General features: G+C 44.6%; 1 protein-coding gene across 1 annotated transcript in view; it reads right to left on the reverse strand.

Moving 5' to 3' along the window:
* Positions 1 to 10872, reverse strand: part of SETD3 (SET domain containing 3, actin N3(tau)-histidine methyltransferase) — a 70109-nt gene extending 59237 nt beyond the window's left edge. Inside the window, exon 1 of the mRNA XM_022576120.3 lies at positions 10734 to 10872. The gene's annotated coding sequence lies outside the window, so the exon portion shown is untranslated. The remainder of the gene's footprint in view (positions 1 to 10733) is intronic.
* Between the last annotated feature and the right edge of the window lie 140 nt (positions 10873 to 11012).

Below are 11012 nucleotides of genomic sequence, written 5' to 3' on the forward strand. Positions count from 1 at the left end.
AGGACTAAACGAGAAGGAAGCTCCCGGGTTTACTAGCTCACGGCTGACAGCCCTGGACAGAGCACCTGCCGTCTTCTTTGCACCAGGCCCTCTCCACATCTACCAACGGCATCTCTGCGGAGGACCACTGAACTTGACCTGAAAACAACTAAGACTACCAGTAAGCCTGGAAAGTAGGGCTTTAATCACACTTCCAAATATAGCTTGGCAGGAAGAACTGTGAAGCCCGCTGTCAGAGATGGGCTTGCCGGCCTCTCCCTGCCAGCGTGACCTTCTGTGTGTTAGGCGTCAAACAACTCAAAAACATCACTCAGATAGGAACTCCAAGACCCTCCCTCCTCTTAGCAGGCCTGGGGCACAGTGAACCCAAGGCAGCCGCGCCCTGCCTACACCAGTCCCCCCAGCACAAAGACCCGAGGGCTACAAAACAGGCTTCTTCACTCTGCCTGCAGCCCCTTTCCCCTCCCCACCCCAAGTCTTCCCTCAGGAATCCCTCCAACTCCCATCACTCTCTGGCATCTAGATACCTGTCCTGAAATAACAATCGTTAATTAAAGCAGCAGCAGTAGTGACCCTGTGTGCAGTCCTTAACCTCTGCCAGGCACTGGGCTAAGGTCATCTCTTCATTTGATCTTCCCGGACACTCTAATCAGTAGGTATTAGCCTCATCTTTTAGAAGACATTCTCAAAAACGTGAAGTCCTCCATCTTTGTCCAAGGTTAGAGGTGCAGTTAGAACTCAGGTCTGCCTGACTCTAAAGCCTGTGCTCAGCCACTGCCCCACTGCTTCTGTGACATGCAGAGCAAAAGCACAGGGCTCTGCAGGGAGCAGGAGGGCAGACACGTCTTCCAGACCCGACACCGACAACATCCGGCCAAGTGGTAACACCCCTGAGTATCTCAGGCCACCTGCTCGTCTTGAATTCACCTCTTGCTTAGACTGTAAGTGTCCTGCGTTCTCCCTGCCCAAGCCCACCCCTGCCACTTAAATCTGCCCCCACTGAGTAACAGGTACCAATATACAACACAGGTGAAACTTCAAAACACATCAGGAAATTAGCACCTGGGAGAGCAGCTGTCCTTGAACTTCATACACATGCAATTATACAACATGTAGGCTTCTTTTGCTCAAGGCAAGGTCTTTCCATGGCTCTAAGGTGACACCTAACCTCCCCAGCACAGCCCTCAGGGCCCTTTACTGCTTCACCCCATTTTACTTGCCCAGCTTTATTATTCCCATCACCCCTTACACAACACAGCTCTAGGATCTGCTCTTGTTCTCCCCTTTTCCTGAAATAAAGCTACCCTCTGCTAACCCTGTCTCCTCCTGGCAAAATTTTTCACATACTCAGTCAAAATGTCCCCCATGGCCTTGAGGAAATTCCGGGCTCCTCCATGCAGCCCTCACTTCCATGCAAATCAGTAAGAACGGGTCAAGTTCAAGGTGATTAACAGATGCTAAAGCCTTGGCTTACCTTGAGATCAGTCTTTTGGAATTCTCTTTGGACTGTTTCCCTCCCACAGGGATATAAGCCCTAAAGAGAGAAAGCAGCCTGCCCAGGTTAGACAGTAAGAATCTTCCAGTAGGCATTAACTCGCTTCTCAATTAAGGAGGGGTAGGGAGATGGCTGTCCTTCTCCCCAGGGGATGTACCTCCCTGGGGTACAGGACCCTAGGTCCAGACCAGCTCTTAATCTGTTCTACCCAGAAACCGGGTTGACAGTGACCTCACCCAGGAAAGCCTCCAGTCACTTGGACCCACTCTGTCCCGGAGCTCCTAATTACTCAGCCCCCCCCGCGTACTGAATCAGAGGCATGTCCTCAAGCCTTAAGTGTGTACTTGAAGAACTAACATTTCTGGAGGGTGGGGGTTCTCTGTACCCAGTTCTATGGCCCAGCAGCCGTTTTTCTGAACTTTACAGACGTCAATGTCTACAAGATTCATTTGCCTCTGGATTCGATATGGTTTGGCACCAATTCTTCTCGCATTTGTGTGACAAATGTACCACCTAAAAGTACCTCAAAGGCGGTAGCCCCGCATTTACTTCTTTTCACCCCACAAAGCATTAGGCCCTCCTGCCACCCTCTGCCAGCTCCCTCAGACCCTCGGCCCCATGCCATCCTCTGATCCACATGCTCCCTCTTCTCTGCGGCCTACGTGCCTTCAGCCCTTGGTGACGGTGTCTGAGTCTTGACTCAAACCCCAGCTCACCGACGGCCCCCTCCCCACTCCACACCCTGCAGAGCTCAGCCCTGGAGCCCCCACGGCCTCACGCGCTGTAGCTGACATCATTTATGTGCCTACCTCACCCACTGGTGTGGCTTTCTGTCTTGTGGCGGAAAAAACCCAAAGCTTCCATTTCTAAATTATCTGTAGGGTCTAGTATGGTGCCACGGACACAGTTGAGGGTCAAATATTTGTTGAATGAAGGAAAATCTTATTTGAATTTACTAGTGTTCCTTATGGGTAAGATTTATTTCCCATCACGATATTAAGATTATACAGCAAGGAACCATTTTGATATATTCTCCCACCAGTGACAGAACAGTAGCCAAAATGAGACATTTACTTAATACTTAACTACTACTTCTAAGAACTAGGATGACTCTTAAAAAGTCAAAACATAAATTTATACATATAAAATTCACATTTAAAAAATAGTTTCCTTTGGGAAACCGTAGTTTGTTGTTAGAAAAGCTATAAGATATTAAAGTTCATAAAAGAACCTCTCCAATAAACACAAACTGAATTTTTAAAGTGTTTTTGGTCTCTGAGAAAACAACCAAGCAGGAATAAGTCCATTTCCAATAGAAATGGAAGAGCTGCTACTCAAGCACAACTTCAAGCTCCGGGGGCACTTGTGACTGGGGGCACGAGCATCTGTACGGCTCTCTGCACTGGCCAGACACGTTCCCGCCACAGCCTGCAGAGGCCAGTGGTGACCACTGGCATGGCAGGGTGCTCAGGCATGGCTATGACTTGGCCAAGAGCCCACAGCCAACAAGCAGCGGACCTACAGCTTCAACCTGAAACCCTGTGTTACATCCAGCACATTTGCAACTAAACAAGGTCTCCTGCATCCACATGCCAGGACCACACCAGCTGCTGCAGATGACCACAGCCAGATGAGGGACAGCCAGCCCTGCGGGCCACAAGGGTGAGGAGATGAGGACCCTGGACTCAGCCTGGATAACTCCTAAAATGTGCGGGCAAAGTAACCAAACAGAGAGGGGTAAGGAATAAAGTACAGATAAAGAAGAAGGACTAGATGTTAAGATTCAGTCTGAGAAAGTGTCAGAATCCAGGCTGAGTGGTTTCCTAAACTCAACCCCCTTCTGCCTTGTTTAGCTAACAAAGATTTCCCCAACTTCATGGATTTAAAATAACTACCTACCCTGTTCATTTATGATTCAAAAACTTGTTACATACAATGAATAATTTTCATTGTGAGTTCAGCTGAATCCGGGGCTAGATTCCAAGTTTCAACAAATGAAAGAGCCAAATAGGTATCCTGAATATTCTTAGTGCTCTCAGTGGAAAAACAGTACCTATTAGTTTAATTCATCAACTTCCTACAAAGACCAAATATTTCTCTTCAATATTTATTTCAAATATGTATATTAGAAAAATACAAAGATGTGCTAAATTAGATATGTGTATGCACACACAAAGTTAAATTCCAAATTTTAGCCAAAGGTACAATGCTAAATGAAAGATTTTTCCCCCCAAAGTTTAGATCGAAAGCAGGTATAATTTCCAAATTCTTAATGAATTATCTGGGGAAAACAAATATACAGTAAAAAAGGACTTAAACAATACTTAAGACAAAAGAAAATAATATGCAGAAAAGCAATAGGATTGACAAGGCAAAAGGATTCTACAGTAAACAATTACGGTGACAGTCCTTCAAAGGAAGGGGCATCTATAAAAAGAAACAGCAAGCTAAGAGTTCCACACATATCTACATTGCTTCACCATCAAGATATTTTAAAAATCTACAAAATCCTCAAAATCTGGCTCTTTATAACACCATAAACTATTTAGCAAGTCCATCAACAATCTCTCCACCTAAGAGATACAACTTTCTAAACTTTAGAAAACAGTAAAATAGATGGCATATTCAATTATTTTTTAAATTGCTGACTAATATGCAAGTGTCATCTGTAATCAACAACCACTTCTGACCAGTGAAGTGATTCTTTCACACATAATCTGCCTAAGTGAGGAGAAATAAGAACACAGTGCATTTAAGGAACTTGGCTGATGGCGTGGTGGGCGTGGTGAGGGGGATACTTAACCCATTTTTACAAAGTATACTTCACACCTACTGAACAGACCGAGATGGAATTCAGCTGTGTGGGGTTTTTTTTCTTTCCCCCAAAATTCTAAACGGCATGAATGTATATTTGCAATATTCTTGAGTTGCTTTCAACTAAATACAACTAGAATAAACATTTTTGATTATACTTATTTGGTAATTTGGTAAACCAGAAAACCTCAGCTCAAACCCAGCATCTGTTTTTCAATGTATGCTGCATCTTCCCAACTTTACAGCTGGTTTGAAGGGAGAGAATGGTCCTAGGGCTTCCTCCCACCTCAGGCTCCCAGCTGAAAACGGACTTGAAGGGAGTGTGAAGCCTGCCTAATCTTTTGGAGGAAGAAAAGAATCTCACTAAAATACTTCACAGGCCATTAGGATCAGATTACTACATACTGATTTAAATACACAAACTACAGGATGATGGCCTAGGAAAATGAAAGCACTCCCAAATTGAAAAGCATTTAACTGTGCTAAGCTCTCTCTCCTCCAAAAACTGATGAAGCATACATGGTCCTTGCGTTGGCACCATGTTAACTGAAATACTGGAAACACCTCTCTTTGCACAGTAGCAGGATCTAGTAACAGGGTCAAGCCTTACTAACTTACACAGGTTCAAGTGGCTAACTAGCACTCATCATTCCAATCTCTATCAAAGGAGACACTGATGTGTCACAGCTCAAAAGTACCAAGAAGTCAGGGCAAGCAGACAGGCGAGATGATGGAATTAATTTCAACTCAGTAGCTACATGCATACCAAGATGAATGTAGACCTATAAGCTGCATGTAATTAAAATTTCAATCTTTATACAGAACAATCTGGGCTGTCATATATACATATATAGATACGTAGATAGATACAGATATACACAAACTTGAGATTTAAACTTGCTCTCTACAATGTTTTTGCTATATTTCCACTAATACACATGATAATTTTAGAGACACTTAAACCATCTTTGATTGACTTTTCAATACGTAATAGTCTTAGTTTTAAACTGCTATTGAATTAAGTTGTAAATACACTTAAAATGAGGCTCCTATTTAAAGGAAGTTTCAAAACAAACTCTTCATAAAGCAAAGAATCATTCAGTATCATGAATAACCATTTCCTATTATAGCTTTCTAAAAGAAAAATGTTAAGGGTGAAGGAACAACTAGCTATAATCTGTCAAGAAATTACTTTCAAACCACCCACATTCCTCCCATAAGGGTTCTAGATTCTAGAATTGTGGAACATCAGGTTTGGAAGAGACCTCTGGGGCTATCTGTGTTAACCCTCAAGCCTGAACATCTTTAAAATAAAGATATCTAATATTATGTAGCAGGTATGGTTATCAAAGTGCTTTGCTCTCCACTGCCAAATTCAACCCAAGGAGATGAGTCTCCAACTTACTGTGGTTCACGTTCAGATATTTCAACTTTAATACAGATGGTGCAAGTGCATACACATTCAGTAGAAACCTTGAATTTTTATCTTTTCCCAGGCTAGTGATATGCAGTGTGATACCCTCTGGTGATGCTGGGCAGTGGCGGCAAGCCTCAGCTCCCTGCCGGTTACATGGAGCATGAGGGTAAACAACGAACACACTTACAACCCTTCTGAACAGACAGCCATTCTGTTTTTCACTTTCAGTACAGTGTTCAAAAAATAACATGAGATATTCAGCACTTTATTACAAAACAGGCTTTGTGTTAGATGATTTTGCGCAACTGTAGGCAAATTAAGTGTTCTGAGCGCTTTTAAGGTCGGCTAGACTAAGCTGTGATGTTTGGTACATTAGGTATGTTAAATGCATTTTCGACAATGGTATTTTCAACATGCTATCAGGATGTAACCCCATCATAACTCGAGGAAGATCGGTATAGCTAACACTGCCTTACTTTTCTACCAGCCAAGTGAATGAGTGAATTCATGCTTGCATTCAGTGCACATTTCTTGAGTATCTAATATGAAATGCAGGGATAAGTGAGACGTGGTCCCACAGTCTTGAGGATAAGGTGGTAACCAACTACACCCTTTGTTACGTAAACTGACCTTCAGCCAGATATATGTGCTACATTAAACAACTGAGTTTTGGAACCTAAATGCAAATTATTCATGCTGTCACGTTGTTTGTTTCTGGGCTGTTGAACCTGTGTGTGCCCTGGGGCAGGCCCCCAACATGACCGTCTTCATCATAACTGCATCATCAGGCATATTTCCTATATCAGGAACTGAGGTAAGCATTTTACACACTAGACAAAGAAAGATATTATGCCCACTTTACAGATGAGAAAGCCGAAGTTCAGTGAGGTTAATAAATTTATGCAGCATGACAGACAGCTAGTAGCACAGCCTCATCAGCACAGCTCGATGTCAAACGTCCCTGATGCCCAATAGTATTTCATGGGTTCAGTGCAAAACCAACCCCCTTAGAGAGGCTCTGAAGGTTCATTATCTCTGAAATTCTAAATAACAGTATTCCTTTGCAGTTGTAAAACATACCATGTAAAGCTTTTACCCCTTTGGCCTTTTAAAACTATAGAGTCATTATGCTGGCCTTGTCCAAATACAAAGGAGTGGCCTCAGCTTAAATTTGGGACATGAACAAAACTTCCAAATTTTATGATAAAGGCAACTTTCATGAGTATTTTTCAACACTAACCCTTACTTTCTCTTAACTGTGCTTAACAGAAAACTATTGATACTGAAGAGTCAGGACTATTTTCTGAGATTGAAACCTTAAAGGTTTGGTCATAGAATTTTTAGACCTTGTTATGTTCTAATGAACTGTATCGTAAACAAAGTGGAAAGTGAAATTCAGGATGGTAGATAGGTAATAAGGCTAAAATACTGCATACTTATTAAGAGTTCTATGTAGACACCTGCTTATCTAATTCTCTAGACAATTTTTTAGTCCTTCTAAAAAATAGTGAAAGCACTTTTTCCTGCCCTGTCCCTCTGCCCCCCATCCCTCTGTACCCCCATTATTCAGCCTACACATGTAAGAGGTTAAAATTTTACTCTGGCTTGGTAATCAGTATCACTCAGCTCCCTTTCAAAATCTTAACTTCAGAGCTGGACTTGTCTTCCATTGCCAGTCAAGAGTGTTTGGACTTATCTTGATTATTAATTAACTTCTACTTGGAAAGGACTTGAATAAGAAAAATATGTTCAAAGTCTTAACTTTGGTATTTGAATTTTATAATCATTTGGAATCATTTTTCTTCCATTCAAATATATTTCAGTTGAAAATTGTCAATAGCTGTGTTTGTACCTCTGGTTTTATGATCTGTTTACTTCTAAACCTAGAAGAAACTCCCAAATGGAAATGGAGTCTACACAGCTAATCTCTGGCTTGAGTTACTGAATGAATTTAACAACAAAAAGGATTCTATTCTGTTAATCAACTTTTTCCCCATAAGACTATTAAAATGACTTGAAAAAAAAAAGTCTCAACTCCTTTGTAATAAAATATGTGTATTAATATTGTTAGAAATTTATTTTTACTTTGAGAATAAATATTATGTAAATTATATATGCAGATCAAACTATTTAACAATCTCCAATTTTATGAGTAGGAAAATGAGATGACATAAGGAAATCCAACGTACAGAAGTCAATTTTGCCAAGTAAGGTACACTTGTATATGCAACAAAAGTGAAAACCAGAAAAATTTAAAAGCCAAGGAATCCTTAATCTGACACCCTTAATATGACTCAGAATGAACTGTTATCCAAGATAAACACTTCTTCAACTGTAGCAAGAAAAAAAGGATGCACAGCAAATCAAAATATTCTTTCTGATAAATTAATGGGCCCAAATATAATTCTTGTTCATTGAGAAAACAAATTAACTGGCCACAAGCAACTTCCAAAGTACCGTAAGAATAAAGATATATTCACTCTTCACTATTCTGTTAAAAATGTTTAATGCCATAGTAATAAATGACTCCATTTCCTTTGTGCGGGAACAAAATCTAGGTCCCACTCCCAGGACTGATGTACACGAAGAGAAAACACACTTGAAACTCTTCCTCCCTACTCCTCACAGAAGCCAGAGAAGACAAACCAGTTTCTAAAGATAAAAAAAACCTCCCAGTGATAGATATTCATCAAACTACACCAAAAAAGATACAGTATTATTAGTTACATTTCTAAAAGCTACTGCAGATTAGTGATAAGAAAAAAGGAGACTATGTAATTCAAACATTTGGAGAGATGTGGAAAGCTTCAAACTAAACTGACGTCTAGTAAAAAGAAAGAGAAACCCTGAGCCAGGAGGTAAGGTTTTCATTCATATTTTTACTAAAATTCCACGCGCCACAGAGTAGGTACCTGGTTCCCATTGAATTCAATGATTATCTGCTAAATATTTACTGCGAGCAGACTCCAGCGTACTGTAGATACTCTCCTCCAGCTGTCATCTCCTTTGCCATTCTCTTCTGGATCATGAGAGCGGCAAGTTTTAAGGAAACGGTTGTGACCAGTTATCAGAGCTCTCAGAACAAAACAGTTTTCCAGGGGTTGAACTTTAGAATGGAAAACTATTTCAGTACAACCTTCACAGCTCTCTCAGTTTCCAGTGGCTTCTAAAGCAAAGGTTTAATCGTCACTGAAAACGGGGCCTAAGTGTTCAGCAAGTGTTACTTTCTTCCTGACAATCTTATTGCACTCCTATCGACAGAACTGAACAGAAACTTTCATTTCTACAGCACACGTAGACATAGATGTTTTAATCTGCGAGTCCAACACCATTCCTATCCCAGGGATCACTGGAGAAGAGATGAGAAGCAGCAACCATTTTACTCGTTCAGACCAGAGTTTCATTTCAGACATTAAGTTACAACTTTGAATATATATAAAAGAGGGCAGACAGGAAGGGGTAGCAGAAGGAAAACACAGGCCGTTGGGGCCCAATAACAAGCTGTTCTGCGGCTCTCTGAGAACTTGGCTTTTCAAATTACTTTCCTAGGCCCGAGAAAAACTCCTTAAAATGCTGGAACTTTTCCCAACTGTCAATCACAGCAGCCCCAGCGACTAATCTGCTAAGATGAGACTGCATACATAGCAGACTCTGCACGGACACAATATACCGTGGCTCAAGTCTTGCCAAAATTTAAGGGTACAGAGGAAAGCTGCGTTTATTTTGCTATATTCTTAAGTTAAATTCATTCACTTAAAATGGTAAGAAAAACCTTTCCAAAATTATTTCTGGTTCCTTCAGTTTTGAAATAGCAGTAGGGTCATTTTGGAGAAAAAAATCGGGGAGGAAGAGGTTATCATCTACACACGGCAAAATTCAAACTTCTCAGTGTCCAGTTCTGCCACTTCTGCCGAACGCATACAGCTGTTGTAACCACACCACAATCAAGCTCTGTGCAGATCCATCACTAAAGGGTTAACTCTTCGGAGGCTCTTAAAAGCAAAATTCACCTGTCAACATACTTTAAAAAGGATTTTTTCTTTCCAAACATCACCTCCTTCATTTGGAAATGCAAAACGTCACCTCCTTCATTTAGGATCCCAAGTGATCCTACACCAGTCAACACACGGCAGGGGTAAGCCCACCCCCTCCCCCGCCGCAAGTGGCGCCCAACGCTAATCGGCTCCTCCCCCGCCCACCCCACCCCCCACTCCCGAGTAGACACTGGGGATAGAGGATACACAGTTGCATCGCCAGGCTGGAGCCACGAGGAGGAAGAGTTTGATGCTGGAATGACAAACTCCAAAGCACTAAATTCTTCTCCCTAGTAGGGCACGGAGCGTGGGGAAGATGGCCAGGGCGCGTGGGAAGAAACATGACCTATTTTCAACGACTGTTTTTATAACTGGAAAGTGAGGGAGAGAAGCAGGGGCTAGTCCCCGAGCACCCCCGAGGGCACCTGAGGTTTGGAGAGAGGAACATGAGAGCCACACCGTCCTCGCCTAAGCAGCAGAGTGACGACGGGAGGGAGGGAGGGAGAGAGGAAGGAAACGGGTGCGCGAGCCAGCCCCACGCAGAGCCGAGCCGACGAAAACGAGAGGGACCGACCCCGGCCCCACCCGGTGGGTGTCGAGGGGCCGGGCGCTTCCTGCACCTGCTGCCACCTCTGGGCGGGCAGAGCGGGGAACGGACCTACGGCCGCCGGGAAGGGACGCTGGGCAGCGGTGAGCGCGCCCCCGCCCCAGGAAGGCCGGAGGGCAGAGACCGTGCGGCGCCCTCCGACCTCGCCGGGCCCCCGGCACCCAGCCCTGCCCGCCGGGCCCCAGGGCGCACACCGACCCCTGCACCCTGGGCCCAGAACGGCCGGCGGGGCGCGGGCCGGACCACGGCCGAGGGGCGCCGGCCGGGGTTGGGGGCAGCCTCGCAGCACTCCGGGCGGTGGGGGGGGTTGCGACGCGAGTCTGCTCCGCGGGCCACGCGCGCGGAGCGGCCGCCGCCGGCACTCACCTGCCCGCTTGCCCCTTCGCGCAGCGGCGGCGGCGCCACACTCCGCCGGGACCCACAGTCCACCTCAACCAAGCCCCAGGCGGTGGCGGCGGCGGCTGCGGCCGGACAGGAGGGGGCGGGACCGCTGCCTGAGACGGCCCCGCCGCCGCAGCCCAACCCGGTTCCGCCCGCCCCAGGCCCCGCCCCCGAGCCGCCGCCGCCGCCGCCCATTGGCCCGCGGTTCAGTCGCATGGGCGCGGCACCGCCCCACCGCCCCCCGACCGTTCCGCTCGGGTTCCT

The sequence above is a fragment of the Delphinapterus leucas genome, chromosome 2 (assembly GCF_059928025.1).
Source record: "Delphinapterus leucas isolate spDelLeu-1000000601 "Yukka" chromosome 2, BTC_Dleu_Yukka2, whole genome shotgun sequence".
Taxonomy (NCBI): domain Eukaryota; kingdom Metazoa; phylum Chordata; class Mammalia; order Artiodactyla; family Monodontidae; genus Delphinapterus; species Delphinapterus leucas.